The sequence below is a fragment of the Macaca fascicularis genome, chromosome X (assembly GCF_037993035.2).
Source record: "Macaca fascicularis isolate 582-1 chromosome X, T2T-MFA8v1.1".
NCBI lineage: Eukaryota > Metazoa > Chordata > Mammalia > Primates > Cercopithecidae > Macaca > Macaca fascicularis.
In genome coordinates, this window is record NC_088395.1 from 69,802,909 (window position 1) to 69,819,673 (window position 16,765).

Sequence of the window (16,765 nt, forward strand, 5' to 3'; positions counted from 1 at the left end):
GAATCATCAGGGCCCATGTCCCATTCCCTACATCTGATTTGTCTGAAATAGAGGCAAATCTTGGCTCTTTTAGTTAGTACCCCTCCCATTTTATGAAGAAATTCAAAGGGCAGTTTCCTTTTATCTCAATTGGCAAAACATTTAGGTTATCTTTACCACCTGTTGCACTCATAAGGAAAAGACCCACATTTGGTCTCTAGCCCACTGATGGGCAGAAGAATTCCATGCCTGGAACATTTGGAACTCAGGAAGAACAGAACTCAGAACCCAAGAAGAACAGCTGTTCATGATAGTGATCTTAGATGGGGGCTGTCAAGAAGGAGACCCTGATAGAGTCCACCACAATTACATGATCACTTGCTTGATTGAGGGGATGAAAAAGCCTGTCATTAAACCTGTAAATTATGCTAAATTAAGAGAAGTTACACAGGGGCCAAATGAAAACCCAGCCCTATTCCATTCTAGGGTAGCTGAAGCTATGAGAAAATGCACTAATATGGATCTCTAGAGCCAAGAGGGCCTCACTATTCTGGCTGTGCATTTTATTAGGCCTCTCCAGACGTTAGGCATAAGCTTTAAAAACTAGTTCAAAGGCCACAGACCCCTTTCCTTACTTTGCTATAGATGGCCTTTAAATTCTTTAATAACTGGGAGGAAGCCTCAATAACTGACAGGATAGGAAGGAAAGAGAAAGAGACAGGCAGCAAGCTCATTATATGGCTGTTGTCTTTGCTACCTGCCTGCCCAAACCACGGACCACAGACCAAGCATCAGGACGTCACCCATTGACCAATAAAAGTCCCATTCTCTGTTATAGCTATAACCAGCCTTGGCATGTTGACAGAAATGGCCAAAACCCTCCATGAGTGTCACCTGGTTTTCTACCGCCACCACCTGGCCTTTGCCAATACTGCAAGCAACCGGGACACTGGAAACTGGAATGCTCCTCGCTCCCTTATGATAGGTAGTCATCCTCAAACAAGTCTCAATTATGGGCCGACTTGGGAGGAAAGCAAAGGCAAATGCCCTTAACTTTGTTCCTCAATTATGAAAAAGCTGAGGAGACCTTAAAAGAGAAGAAAAAGCCCCAAGAGGGGCCATTTCCTCACTTTCCCAGAGGCCATCCAGGCTCCTGTATTTTCCATCACTACTGCTGAATCTCAGGTAACCTTGTGTGTGGCCGGATATAAAATTGAGATTTTTTTTTTATTGACACAGGAGCTAGTTACACTGCCCTAATTGAATTCTCTGGACCTACCTTTTGGTCCTCAATCCTCCTCACAGGCAAGGAGGGCCAACTGAAACAGAGTTATTTTACCCCATCTTTGGTATGCAACTAGGGAAAAAAATGTTTTCGCCCACTTATTTTTGGTCTTGACCACTTGTTCCATCCCTTTTCTTGGGAGGCATATAATGGCAAAACTTCAAACTAGCGTCAGTTTTCCAACCAGGCCTGCTCAATACTGGCATTATTACCATTTAATACTAAGGGCTCCAATACCATACAACCTTTCATTTTACAACAAGATCCCCCTGAAGTATGAAACTCATCCACTCCAGAATGTTATTTGCATGCAGACCTATAAAGATCATCCTTAAGGACTTCAATTCTTTCCCTAGGAAATCTCAATACCCTCTAAATCCTGCAACTCAATTAGGCTTACAGTCCTTAATAGAAAAATTTCTGGTCACAGGGTTATTTCACTCTTGTAATTCCCCATGTAACACACCCACTGTAGCTGTCAAAAGCCAGAAGGCACCTCTAGAATGATACAAGACCCGAGAGCCATCAATGATCCAGTAGTTCCTATACACCCCATTGTTTTGAACCCTTACATCCTGTTAGGACAAATTCCTTCTGGCAGTTTTGGTTCACAGTATTAGACTTAAAGGATGCCTTCTTTTGCATTCCAGTACATTAAGATTCAAAATTTTTATTTGCCTTTGAATGGTGAGATCCTTCCACTCATACTTCCCAACAATTAACCTGGACAGGCCTCCCCTGAGGATTCAGAGATAGCTCACAACCATTTGGACAGGCTCTTGCCAAAGATCTGTTCACCCTTCAACTATCCCCTAATAGCACCCTGCTCCAATATGTTGATGACCTGCCTATCTGCAGTCCAACTGAAGGTATTAAATACTATTCATCCTAGAATATCTAACTACTATGAAAACTCTTTAGAGGTTATCTTCCTGTGGTTATGAGGTTTTTCCTTCTAAAACTCAAATTTCCTCTCAGGAAGTGCAATTTCTGAGACTTACACTAACCCCAGGGTTTAAAAGTCTCTCTGATCACTGCAAAAGCCTCATCTTAAACATGGGCACACTAGCAACTAAACAACAGTTGCACTCCTTCTTGGAAATGCCAAGTTTCTATCATATTTGGACCCCCCAATTTGGACTCATAGCAAAACCCTCTTTGTGAGACACTATGGGGACCAGAGGAAGAACCCTTTACTGGAGCTCTGAAATGAACAAAACCATAAAACCCATTAAACAAGCTTTTACAACTGCCCCACCTTTGACCTTACCATAGCTTAGAAAAACTTTCTATTTATTTGTACCTGAAAGAAGGGGTGGATTGGAGACTTAATCCAGCCATTGGGGCCTTCCAAATGACCAGTAGCTTACTTATCAAAGAACCTCAATTTGTTGACACAGGGCTGGACTCCATTTCCCTGGCACTAGCCTCTGTGGCCTGATTGGTTGAGGAGGCCTCCAAGCTGAGGCCAAGGAATAACAGTGTATACCCCACACCAAATGGTGGATACTTTAAACTCAAAGGCCTTTCACTGGGTCACAAATCAAATATGCAGATATCAAACACTCTTTCTACAAACACCACAATTAAACTTTAAGCAGTGTGAAGTTCTTAATCATGCCATCCTGTTACCATATCCAAATGTGGAAGGATCACTTAAACACTCCTGCTTAGAAACTATTGATTTAAGGCTGGTTGCAGTGGCTCACACCTGTAATCCCAGCACTTAGGAAGGCCTAGGCAGGTGGATCAACTGAGGTCAGGAGTTGGAGACCAGCCTGGCCAACATGGTGAAACCCCATGTCTACTAAAAATATAAAAACTAGCTTGCATGGTGGCACATCTGTAGTCCCAGATACTCGGGAGGATTAGTCCCAGCTAATCACTTGAATCCAGGAAGCGGAGGTTGCGGTGAGCTGAAATTGCACCACTGCACTCCAGTCTGGGAGACAGAGCAAGACCCTGTCTCAGACAAAAAAAAAAAAAAAAAAAAGTATTGATTTAATTTGTAGCTCCTGACTGGACCTCCAAGATATCCCCCTTACCAACTGGGAGGCCACTTGGTTCATAGACAGCAATAGTTTCATGTTAGAAGGTACCCAGTTATCAAGGTATGCTATTGTTAGTCTTACTGAGGTTACAGAATTTGGGTCCCTACCCTGTGACACCACCTCAGCCCAGAAGGCAGAACTTATTGCCCTTACCTGAGCCCTGCAATTAGGAGCATGCATGAAACTTAATATTTACACAGACTGACCTATGTCTTTCATGTAGTACATACCCATGCAGCCATTTGGCAAGAAAGGCGACTCTTAACAGCCCAAAATATTCCAGTTAGATATGCTCCTGAAATCATGGAACCGTTAGAGGTAATTTTGCTTCCTGCACAGGCAGCTATCATTCACTGCAAAGCCCATTAGAGAAGCAATGATAAAATCTCTATTGTGAACAATCGGGCTGATAAGCAAGAGTGACTACTGAGCTGCCTCTTTAGGCAGTTTTAGTTGCTAACCTAACTCAGCTGTCTCCACTGCATATGCAGGAAGAAATACAAAGGGCTCTAGAGAAAGGCTTCTCCCATACCTTGGAGGGCTGGCTAAAAAGCCCTAATGGCAAACTTTTGCTCCAAGGAGCCTCACAATGAAAATTTTTAAGCAGCTTACACCATTCAACTCATTTATGAGCTAAGCCCTCCAAGACTTAATAGAGTCAGTGTTTATCGGTAAAGGAATAACCTAAACTTTAAGAGCCATCTCACAGGCTTGCCCCACCTGCTGCCAAACCAATCCTGAAGGGGCCCACAAACCTCCTCCTCTCCTTCAACTCATTCAAAGATTAGGGATCCTACCAGGAGAAGTCTGGCAGCTAGATTTTACACACATGCCTCCATGCAAGGGACTTAAATACTTGATAATATTTGTAGACACCTTTATGGGGTGGATAGAAGCCTTTCCCATCAAAACCTAACAGGCATGGCATCAGAAGTCCCCACGGCCCTTTTGAACCACATTATTCCTCATTTTGGGCCCTCTCACTCACTGCAGTCAGACAATAGTGCTGCTTTCATTTCTCAAATAACCCAAGAAGTTGTTAAGGCCCTTCAAATCAAATACTAGTTGCATGCAGCCTGACATCCATAATCTTCTGGAAAGGTAAAAGTACCAATCAAATCATAAAAAGGCATCTTACAAAACTAATAAACCCAACAGTCATGGCCAGCTCTGCTCCCTATTGCCCTCTTAAGGTCCTTTATCACCCCAAAATCAGAAACCCATCTCAGCCCATTTGCAGTTCTTTATGGAAGACTGCTCTTACAAACAGACCTCCTGTTATATCCAGAAAATCATTATTCCACACAATATGTTATAATTCTTTTTATTATTATTATTATACTTTAAGTTCTAAGGTACATGTGCACAACGTGCAGGTTTGTTACATATATATACATGTGCCAGGTTGGTGTGCTGCACCCATTAACTCGTCATTTACATTAAGTATATCTCCTAATGCTATCCCTCCCCCACCCTTGCCACAATAGGACTCGGTGTGTGATGTTCCCCTTCCTGTGTCCAAGTGATCTCATTGTTCAATTCCCACCTATGAGTGAGAACATGCGGTGTTTGGTTTTCTGTTCTTGTGATAGTTTGCTGAGAATGCTAGTTTCCAGCTGCATCCAGGTCCCTACAAAGGACACGAACTCATCCTTTTTTATGGCTGAATAGTATTCCATGGTGTATATGCGCCACATTTACTTAATCCACTCTGTCACTGAAGGACATTTGGGTTGATTCCAAGTTTTTGCTATTGTGAATAGTGCCACAATAAACATATGTGTGCATGTGTCTTTATAGCAGCATGACTTATAATCCTTTGGGTATATCCCCAGTAATGGGATGGCTGGGTCAAATGGTATTTATAGTTCTAGATCCTTGAGGAATCGCCACACTGTTTTCCACAATGGTTGAACTAGTTTACAGTCCCACCAGCAGTGTAAAAGTATTCCTGTTTCTCCACATCCTCTCCAGCACCTGTTTTTTCCTGATTTTTTAATGATTGCCATTCTAACTGGTGCGAGATGGTATCTCATTGTGGTTTTGATTTGCATTTCTCTGATGGTGAGTGATGATGAGCATTTTTTCATGTGTCTGTTGGCTGTATGAATGTCTTCTTTTGAGAAGTGTCTGTTCATATCCTTTGCCCACTTTTTGATGGGGTTGTTTGTTTGTTTCTTGTAAATTTGATTGAGTTCTTTGTAGGTTCTGGATATTAGCCCTTTGTCAGATGAGTAGATTGCAAAAATTTTCTCCCATTCTGTAGGTTGCCTTTTCACTCTGATGGTAGTTTCTTTTGCTGTGCAGAAGCTCTTTAGTCTAATTGGATCCCATTTGTCAATTTTGGCTTTTGTTGCCGTTGCTTTTGGTGTTTTAGACATGAAGTCCTTGCCCATGCCTATGTCCTGAAGACAAACCTGACAAAAACAAGAAATGGGGAAAGGATTCCCTATTTAGTAAATGGTGCTGGGAAAATTGGCTAGCCACAAGTAGAAAGCTGAAACTGGATCCTTTTCTTACTCCTTATATGAGAATTAATTCAAGATGGATTAGAGACTTAAATGTTAGACCTAAAACAATATGTTATAATTCTTAGTCCATTAAAGCCATTAGCCATTACTAAAATCTCCACAGCCCCAAACCTGATCCCTCCTTTTCAGGGAACATACACTCTAAATTCACACCTGGAGTCTCGGTGTGTCTTTAAACTCTCCTGCAGGTCAAAAGGCTGTGAGAACCTGTCTGAACTGGGTGATGTCAATTTCTTCTTACTATTCCTACAGGTGTAAAGCTCCAAGGTTCCCATGGATTCATCACTCCAGGGGTCAAAGCTGCTCAGGCACCAAATGAAGAGCCCTCCATTACACGCAGCTGTGAGTTAATTCGGACTGAGGCGATATTTACCCTAATTCTCAACTCCACCTTAAAGGAGTTTCTTTCTTTCTCTTTTTTATTTGAGATGGAGTCTTGCTCTTGTCACCCAGGCTGGAGTGCAATGGCACGATCTCAGCTCACTGCAACCTCTGCTTCCCTGGTTCAAGTGATTCTCCTCCCTCAGCCTCCTGAGTAGCTGGGATTACAGGTACACACCATCATGCCCAGATAATTTTTGTATTTTTAATAGAGACGAGATTTCGCCATGTTGGCCAGGCTGGTCTTAAACTCCTGACTTCAGATGACCCGCCCACCTCAGCCTCCCAGAGTGCTAGGATTATAGGCATGTACCAGGAGTTTCTTTTTCTTACTCCCTTTATTTTCCTGAAAATCAATGAACCTCGCTTTTTCCCCGGCTTCTTAATTGAATCTGTGGGCTGCATCGTGGTCATTGTTTTCATTGTTCTGTGCTTTAACTGTCTTCTTCTGTCTGGATGGAATAGCAGTCTCCTTTGCCATTCAACTTCATTTTCAAGAATAAGTATTCTTTGGGAGGCCGAGACGGGTGGATCACGAAGTCAGGAGATCGAGACCATCCTGGCGAACACAGTGAAGCCCCGTCTCTACTAAAACTACAAAAAACTAGCCGGGCGAGGTGGCGGGCGCCTGTAGTCCCAGCTACTCGGGAGGCTGAGGCAGGAGAATGGCGTAAACCAGGGAGGCGGAGCTTGCAGTGAGCTGAGATCTGGCCACTGCACTCCAGCCTGGGCGACAGAGCAAGACTCCGTCTCAAAAAAAAAAAAAAAAAAAATAAGTATTCTAATAACCCCATCATCATACCCTTGCCTGGTCACTGCAGCAACCTCGAATTTTTGACCTTCCCTTAAGGTTGATGGAAATTAGCCCAATGTCTCTTTTAGAGACATTGTTAGAGATAACTATTGTTAGAGATTACTCTTTTTATTGAATTCTACTACAGGCTCTAAGCAATTATTCAACTCCCTAACTTAAGCAGCTTTACCCTCTTAATATTAATGCTTTTACAAGGGAGGTAGTATATGATTGCTATTTGCAGGAGGACTTCTAGATTACCACCCAGATGAAATTTCTTTATATTTGTTCTAGTAATGTCATATACACTACACCACAATGATGATGTGCTGTGGTACTAAAGTGTTTTTCTAACTATTTTTCTTATACACTTTATAGCCCTTCTCCTTTCCTGTGTCCCTGACTTCACTATATTTTGTCGCTTTTAACTTGTCAGGCTTCATCCTCATTACTTGGATATCTCTACACTTAGTGTTAACACTTACAACGAACTTTACTTTGCCAAGCTTCCTGGATTATACCTTGCTTGCAAGGGCCCATAAGCTATTAAAGAAACAACATTCTCTGTGTACAAAAGATTGTTGGCTTTGCTTACCCTTAGCCCCCAAATCGTACGCTTCATTTTTTTATTTATACTCAGTATTAGATCCATTTTAACACCATCTTGCACTCCAAATTCCTGTTCCCCCAACTTCCATGGAGCCCCAAAAACATACATGTGGAATGGTAGCTGCATTCTCTGCCTATTTAAGCTGATACATGACACAACCAAGCTAAAAATAACAACCCCCTCAAAGGACTGGTCCTCCAACCCAAGAGACAACTGTAGACTCAAACATCCTGTTGTAGCCCCCCTTTTTAAACAAGCACAACTTAAACATCAAGCTATTTGCCTTAAAGCAACAGACAACAAACATTACTCCAACCCCATGGCTGACATTTCTAAGCTCCTTTGCAATTACACCATAACTATAAATCACACCAACAGAAAATACATATCAAGGGAAAAACATAATATGGTACCAGTTAGAATATAAGGCCCAGTGGATCCCAATGCCCCAAATCTCCAAAATATAAACTCTCATTTCTGTACAGATCATCCATGTCCAGACATTTGTTCTCACCTAACTCAATGGCAAAATTGAAAGGTTGCAAATTCCCCTAACAATTACCTACAAATTCTCACACTTAGCAACCCTAAATCTCAGATGTTTCCAGCCATACAACACATTCATTTGTTTAGGGAAAACAAAACCCACCCAAATGCAAATTGTAACATCTACACCTTACAGTCTCTTACAATTACTATGCTAGCTACTCAATACTTCTTCAGGTCAGAAGGCCAAAACACACTCCATTTCTTCACTGTAACTCTATTATCTTGCTTTAAATCTGAGGGACCTTTCTTCCTTTGCCGAACCAATGCCTATGTTTGTCTTCCAGCCAAATGGACTGGAACACATACACTAGTTTACTTGGCCCCAGACACCCAAATTGCTCCTTCCAATTAGTCCTTCCCAATCATGCTTTACAGTTCTAGCAGGGCAAAATGGCCAATCCATCTAATTCCCTTACTCCCTGGCACAGGGATTGTCACTGGATTAGGTATAAGAATAAAAGGTATGATCCTCACAGCACATACTTACCATATCCTCTCAATCGAACTTGCCACCGAGCTCAAATGCATCTCTGACACCTTGGAAGTTCAGGTCAACTCCCTAGCACCAATTGTTCTCCAAAATTGCTGTGGCCTAAATCCGCTTATGGCAGCCCAAGAGGACATATGTGTAGCATTTGAAGAAGAATGTGCATTTTTGTTAATCTGTCAGAAATATTGTGGGCTCATGTCAAAAACCTCAGGGAGCTAGAGGCTGAAATTGAGAAAAAAGTGTCACAAGGATGATATTAATGGGCATCTACTTGGAGATCGTTCTCCTGGTTGCTCTTATTCCTGGGATCACAAACAGACATTTTATTATTCCTTCTTTTCATCCCTTGCATCCTGAATTTACTACTCAAATTTGTGTCTTCTAGAATACAACACATTCAAACCAAGATATTACTGTAGTGAGGATATTGGCCACTAAAAAACTCCATGGCTCTCCTTTGGATGCAGCAGGATAAAATTTTAGGCTGCAAATGCTGTTCCCCATTTGTCTCACAACAACTCTGCCAAATTTAACTCCCAACCCAAGAATTTAGGCCCATGTAATGTTACAATCCTTGGTAGGGACAACTCTATACCCCTGGTCGTCAGGAAGCAGTTGGAAGATAAGACCTATACCCACATGCCAAAAGTTTGTCATTGTTGCTCTGTCAGGGAGGAAATGTGGCATCCTAATTAGGAAAAATGAGTCAGGCTGGCAGGAGCAGGTGAAGGCAAAGACATAAAGCAAATAAGCTATAACTGTGTCTTTCTTCCTGCTTCCAGATATATACTGTCTTGGTAAATTCTGTTTCCCTCATGCCACTGGACTAGATAGTCATCGCTCACATATAAAAATTACTGGAATACAAGTAAAGCAATTTCAGTGCCTATATTAGAAGAGAAAAAACAGAAGCACCAAGATGACTGATTAGAAGCAGCTAGTGTGCACTGCTCTCAGGGAGAGGAGACAAAGTCGCAAGTAAACACTAGCTGTTAGTCCAGAAGGCCAAGCTGGGATTCATGATGGAAGCACTGGTTGCCCTCAGAGAACAGCGAAGAGCAAGGCAAGACAGCTGCCTACAAAAGTTTGGCACAGAGCCAGGGGAGGCTACCTACCATGGGGAAAGGGTGAGTGACTAAGAGCCCCTGGAGACCCACATTTCTGCCATGGACCTTTGCAATCCTGGGCACAGAAGAACTCTCAAACCCTGCCCATTCCCCTACACCCCATGCCCGCATGCCTACCTCCAGAATGGCACAGTCAACTGCCTGAAGTCTGGGAAGAGCCACCACTCAAGAACACATTGAGTTTCACAGTCCTTGGATCCCTGAGAAGCATGGCACCAGCTGTCATAGCTGGCCAAAAAGGTAGGCCAGAATCTCTCATGCACCCCAGAATAAGGGCTGCAACCATAGTGCTGAGAAGCAGACAGGCTTAGGGTCTTACCTCTGCTACACCAGGAGGCAAAGCCCACTGGCCTATGGTACCAGTGAAGCCATCCCATCACCACTTCACTACTTTAGCCAGTTGTAGTTCTACATTTCTCTGAGAGGGAACTCCCAGAGGTAACAGACAAGCCCTTGGCCATTGCAGTTGCTGCGGTAACCACCCTTGCTTCCCCTAGGCTACAAAAGGAATGAACATCTTAATTGCTTTCATGTGCTTACTGCATGCTACAGTTACCCTATGCAGAGGAGGCCAGACTCTCTTCTGTGGAAACTCCTGACTCCCCTGCTCTTCTCCAGGCAGGGCTCTCTGGCTTGAGTTTGCAGCACAGCCACCCCACCTTCAGCTGATCATCACAGATCCTGCAGCAGGTTCTGTAGTTCTTTGGGGTGGAGTTCCCAGAGTCAACTGACAGCTCCTCTGCCATGACACCTTGCCCTTGCTGCCCTTGGGCTGGGGGCATAACAAAGAGTCTGATTGTTTTGCTTGCACCTTCAGTACATGGCTCTAAGGAGAGGAGGTGAGACTGTCTTTCCCAGGAGCCCCTTTCCCTTCTGCTCTTCACCAGGCAGGGCCCCCCAGCTTGGGGCCAGAACACAGCTTTCCCCTCCCTGGGTAATTACTCCAATCAGCTGTGGCTCTGGATTTCTCTGGGATGGAGCCACCCCCACTCAAGTCACCTGACAGGCACTCTGCCAGTGCCACCACCATAGACCCCACCACAGTTGCCCCAAGCTGGGGAGGCAACAAAAACGCCTGAGCTCGCCCAAGGGCTGCAGTTCCCAGCTTGGGAGTGTGGAGCTGAAATATGTCTTTGGTACTCAAGTGAAAAGAGGAGCCCACAATGTCAGATCATGGATAGGAGTGAGTTGCATGGACTCATGGGCTGCCATAGGAGTGGGGCTTGCCTTCTTCCATAAGGGCAGCCCAGAAGAGGTGGGGCCTATAACCATGCTGTGGACTCTGCTTGAGGGATCCCCACAGCCTGGAATACCTAACAAAAGAAACATGGTCTCAGTGCCAGTGATTGGAGGGTGCACTCTCAAAGCCCAGTAGTGTGCCCGGAGAGGAGGTTACCTCTCCCACCACTGCACCAAATACCAGAGCTGAAAACACTATGAAATACAAAGGAGACATGCAGCTGAGTAAGAGCCTATCTGTTACCAAAAGGGGTCACGATCCAGACCCCAAGAGAGGGTTCTTGGATCTCAGGCAAGAAAGACTTCAAGGTGAATCCATAAAGTGAAAGCAAATTTATTAAGAAAGTAAAGGAATAAAGAATGGCTACTCCATAGGCAGAGCAGCAGCATGGGTTGCTCAACTAAGTATACTTACAGTTATTTCTTGATTATATGCTAAACAGGGGGTGGATTACTCATGAGTTTTCAGGGAAAGAGGTGGACAATTCCTGGAACTGAGGGTTTCTCCTCTTTTTAGAGAATATAGGCTAACTTCATAACATTGCCATGACATTTGTAAACTGTCATGGCACTGGTGGGAGTGTCTTTTAGCATGCTACTGCATTATAATCAACATATAATCAGCAGTGAGGATGATGAGAGTCACTTAAGGAGTGTTAAACATGGAATCAAAGGAATGACATCTGCTACCACAAAAACACACTTAAGCACATAAAGCAAACATTATGAAGCAACCATACAATCAAGTCTACATAACAACCAGCTAACACAATGATAGGATCAAAATCTCACAAACCAGTACTAACCCAGAATAATAAATGGCTAAATACCCCACTTAAAAGATGTAGAGTGGTGAGCTGGATAAAAGACAGGATGCAACCATCTCTTAGTTTCAAGAGCCCAATCTCACGTGTAATGACACAACGAGACTGAAAAAAAAAAAGAAAAGGGTGAAGAAGATGGACCGTGAAAAAAAAAAAAAAGGAGTTACTATTATTGTATCAGATAAACATATTTTAAAACAATAAAAAATAAAGCAAAGAAGGAAATGCATAATGTTAAGGGGTACAATCCAACAAGAAGACTTATCTGTCCTAAATATATATTCACCCAACATTTGAGAACTGAGATTTACAAAGCAAGTTCTTTTTGGTCTACAAAAATACTTAGAAAACCACACAGCAATAGTGGAAGAAATCAACACTGCACTGACAGCATAAGACAGAGGTCATCAAGGTATAGAACTAACAAAGAACTCTAGATTTAAGCTTCACACATGACTCATTGGACCTAATAGACATCTGCAGAACACTCCACCCAACAAACACAGAATATACATCCTTTTCATCTGCTCACAGAACATATTCTAAGATCAATCACATGCTTGGTCACAGAGCAAGTCTCAATACATTAAAAAAAAAAAAAAAAAACTGAAATCATACCAAGCACAATCTCAGACAAGGTACAATAAAAATAGAAATCAAGCCATCTCGGGGGTGGTGCCCAAGATGGCCAAATAGGAACAGCTCCAGCCTCCAGCTCCCAGCGTGAGCAACACAGAAGATGGGTGATTTCTGTATTTTCAACGGAGGTACGGGGTTCATCTCACTGGGCCATGTCTGACAGTTGCTGGTCTTCGGGTGCAGCCCGACCAGCGAGAGCTGAAGCAGGGCGAGGCATCTCCTCACCTGGGAAGCACAAGGGGGAAAGGAATTCCTTTTCCTAGCCAACGGAAATTGAGACAAACAACACCTGGAAAATCGGGTAACTACCACCCTAATACTGTGCTTTACCAAGAGTCTTCGCAAACAGTACACCAGGAGATTATATCCCACACCTGGCTCAGAGGGTCCCACGCCCACGGAGCCTCCCTCATTACCAGCACAGCAGTCAGAGATCTAACTGCAAGGTGGCAGTGAGGCTGGGGAGGGGCCCCTGCCATTGCTGAGGCTTAAGTAGATAAACAAAGGCACCAGGAAGCTCGAATTGGGTGGAGCTCACCACATCTCAAGGAGGCCTCCTTGCCTCTGTAGACTCCACCACTGGGGATAGGGCATAGCTAAACAAAAATCAGAAGAAACCTCTGCAGATGTAAAAGTCCCTGTCTGACAACTTTGAAGAGAGCAGTGGTTCTCCCAGAATGGAAGCTGAGATCTGAGAACGGACAGACTGCCTGCTCAAGTGGGTCTCTGACCCCTGAGTAGCCAAACAGACAGACATCCCCGACTACGTGCAGACCGACACATCACACCTCACATGGCTGGGTATACCCTGAGACGAAGCTTCCAGAGCAAGAATCAGACAGCAACACTCACTGTTCAGCAATATTCTATCTTCTGCAGCCTCCACTGCTGATACCCAAGAAAACAGTATCTGGAGTAGACCTCAAGAAAACTCCAACAAACCTGCAGCTGAGGGTCCTGACTGTTAGAAGGAAAACTAACAAATAGAAAAGACACCCACACCAAAACCCCATCAGTAGGTCACCATCATCAAAGACCAAAGGCAGATAAAACCACAAAGATGGGGAAAAAGCAGTGCAGAAACCTGGAAATTCAAAAAATAAGAGTGCATCTCCCCCTCCAAAGACACGCAGCTCATCGCCAGCAACGGAACAAAGCTGGATGGAGAATGACTTTGATGAGTTGAGAGAAGACTGCTTCAGTTGATCTAACTTCTCAGAGCTAAAGGAGGAACTACGTAACCACTGCAAAGAAACTAAAAACCTTGAAAAAAGAATGGATGAATGGACAACTAGAATAATCAATGCAGAGAAGACCTTAAAAGAACTGATAGAGATGAAAACCATGACACGAGAAGTAAATGACAAATGCAGAAGCTTCGGTAACTGACTTGATCAAATCGAAGAAAGATGATTAGTGATTGAAGATCAAATGAATAAAATGAAACATGAAGAGAAATGTAGAGAGAAAAAAGCAAAAAGAAATGAACAAAGCCTCCAAGAAATACGGGATTATATAAAAAGACCAAATCTATGTCTGATTGGTGTGCCTGAAAGTGACGGGGAAAATGGAACCAAGTTAGAAAACACTCTGCAGGATATCATCCAGGAGAACTTCCCCAACCTAGCAAGGCAGGCCAACATTCAAATTCAGGAAATACAGAGAACACCACAAAGATACTCCTCGAGAAGAGCAACTCCAAGACACATAATTGTCAGATTCACCAAAGTTGAAATGAAGGAAACACTGTTAAGGGCAGAGAGAGAAAAGTCGGGTTACCCGGAAAGGGATGCCCATCACTCTAACAGTAGATCTCTTGGCAGAAACTTTCCAAGCCAGAGGAGAGTGGGGGCCAATATTCAACATTCCTAAAGAAAAGAATTTTCAACACAGAATTTCATATCCAGCCAAACTAAGCTTCATACGTGAAGGAGAAATAAAATCCTTCACAGACAAGCAAATGCTTACAGATTTTGTCACCACCAGATCCTAAAGGAAGCAATAAACATGTAAAGGAACAACAGGTATCAGACATTGCAAAAAGATGCCATAAAGTCCATTGATGCTAGGAAGAAACTGCATCAACCAATGAGCAAAATAACCAGCTAATATCATAATGACAGGATCAAGTTCACACATATCAATATTAACCATAAATGTAAATGGACTAATGGTCCAATTAAAAGACACAGACTGGCAAATAGGATAAAGAGTCAAGATCCATCAGTTTGCTGTATTCAGGAGACCCATCTTACATGCACAGACACACATAGGTTCAAAATTAAGGGATGGAGGAAGATCTACCAAGCAAATGGAGAACAAAGAAAAGCAGGGGTTGCAATACTAGTCTCTGATAAAATAGACTTTAAACCATCAAAGATCAAAAGAGACAAAGAAGGCCATTACATAATGGTAAAGGGATCAATTCATCAGGAATAGCTAACTACCCTAAATATATATGCACCCAATACAGGAGCACCCAGATTCATAAAGCAAGTCCTTAGAGACTTATGAAGAGACTTAGACTCCCATACAATATTAACGGGAGACTTTAACACCCCACTGTCAACATTAGACAGATCAATGAGACAGAAGGTTAACAAGGATATCCAGGAATTGAACTCAACTCTGCACAAGTGGACCTAATAGACATCTATAGAACTCTCCACCCCAAATCAACAGAATATACATTCTTCTCAGCACCACATCGCGCTTATTCCAAAATTGACAACATAGTTGGAAGAAAAGCTCTCCTCAGCAAATGTAAAAGAAGAGAAATTATAGTAAACTGTCTCTCAGACCACAGTGCAATCAAACTAGAACTCAGGACTAAGAAACTCAATCAAAACCACTCAACTACATGGAAACTGAATAACCTGCTCCTGAACGACTACTGGGTATAAAGAAATGAAGGCAGAAATAAAGATGCTCTTTGAAACCAATGAGAACAAAGATACAACATACCAGATTCTCTGGGACACATTTAAAGCAGTGTGTAGAGGGAAATTTATAGCACTAAATGCCCACAAGAGAAAGCAGGAAAGATGTAAAATTGACACCCTAACATCACAATTAACAGAACTAGAGAAGCAAGAGCAAACACATTCAAAAGCTAGCAGAAGGCAAGAAATAACTAAGATCAGAGGAGAACTGAAGGAGATAGAGACACAAAAAGCCCTCCAAAAAATCAAGGAATCCAGCAGTTGGTTTTTTGAAAAGATCAACAAAATTGATAGACCACTAGCAAGACTAATAAAGAAGAAAAGAGAGAATAATCAAATAGATGCAATAAAACATGATAAAGGGGATATCACTACTGACCCCAAAGAAATACAAACTACCATCAGAGAATACTATAAACACCTCTATGCAAATAAACTAGAAAATCTAGAAGAAATGGGTAAATTCCTGGACACATACACTCTCCCAAGACTAAACCAGGAAGAAATTGAATCCCTGAATAGACCAATAATAGGCTCTGAAATTGAGGCAATAATTAATAGCCTACCAACCAAAAAAAGTCCAGGACCTGACAGATTCACAGCCGAATTCTACCAGAGGTACAAGGAGGAGCTGGTACCATTCTTTCTGAAACTATTCCAATCAATAGAAAAAGAGGGAATCCTCCCTAACTCATTTTATGATACCAAAAGCCAGGCAGAGACACAACAAAAAAAAAGAATTTTAGACCAATATCCCTGATGAAAATCGATGCAAAAATCCTCAATAAACTACTGGCAAACCGAATCCAGCAGCACATCAAAAAGCTTATCCATCATGATCAAGTGGGCTTCATCCCTGGGATGCAAGGTTGGTTCAACATATGCAAATCAGTAAACGTAATCCAGCATATAAACAGAACCAAAGACAAAAGCCTCATGATTATCTCAATAGATGCAGAAAAGGCCTTTGACAAAATTCAACAGCCCTTCATGCTAAAAACTCTCAATAAATTCGGTATTGATGGAACGTATCTCAAAATAATAAGTGATGTTTATGACAAACCCACAGCCAATATCATACTGAATGGGCAAAAACTGGAAGCATTCCCTTTGAAAACAGGCACAAGACAGGGATGTCCTCTCTCACCACTCCTATTCAACATAGTGTTGGAAGTTCTGGCTAGGGCAATCAGGCAAGAGAAAGAAATCAAGGGTATTCAGTTAGGAAAAGAAGAAGTAAAATTGTCCTTGTTTGCAGATGACATGATTATATATTTAGAAAACATCATTGTCTCAGCCCAAAATCTCCTTAAGCTGATAAGCAA

The 16,765-nt window shown here is 42.5% G+C and overlaps 1 long non-coding RNA gene across 1 annotated transcript; it reads right to left on the minus strand.

Annotated features, from left to right (window-relative positions):
• Nucleotides 1–4,624: 4,624 nt before the first annotated feature.
• LOC141409368 (uncharacterized) lies at nt 4,625–10,185 on the minus strand. Its single transcript, XR_012429739.1, has 2 exons — nt 8,667–10,185; nt 4,625–5,732 (listed from the first exon to the last, which is right to left on the minus strand). It is a non-coding gene; the product is annotated as an uncharacterized lncRNA (long non-coding RNA).
• Nucleotides 10,186–16,765: the final 6,580 nt, after the last annotated feature.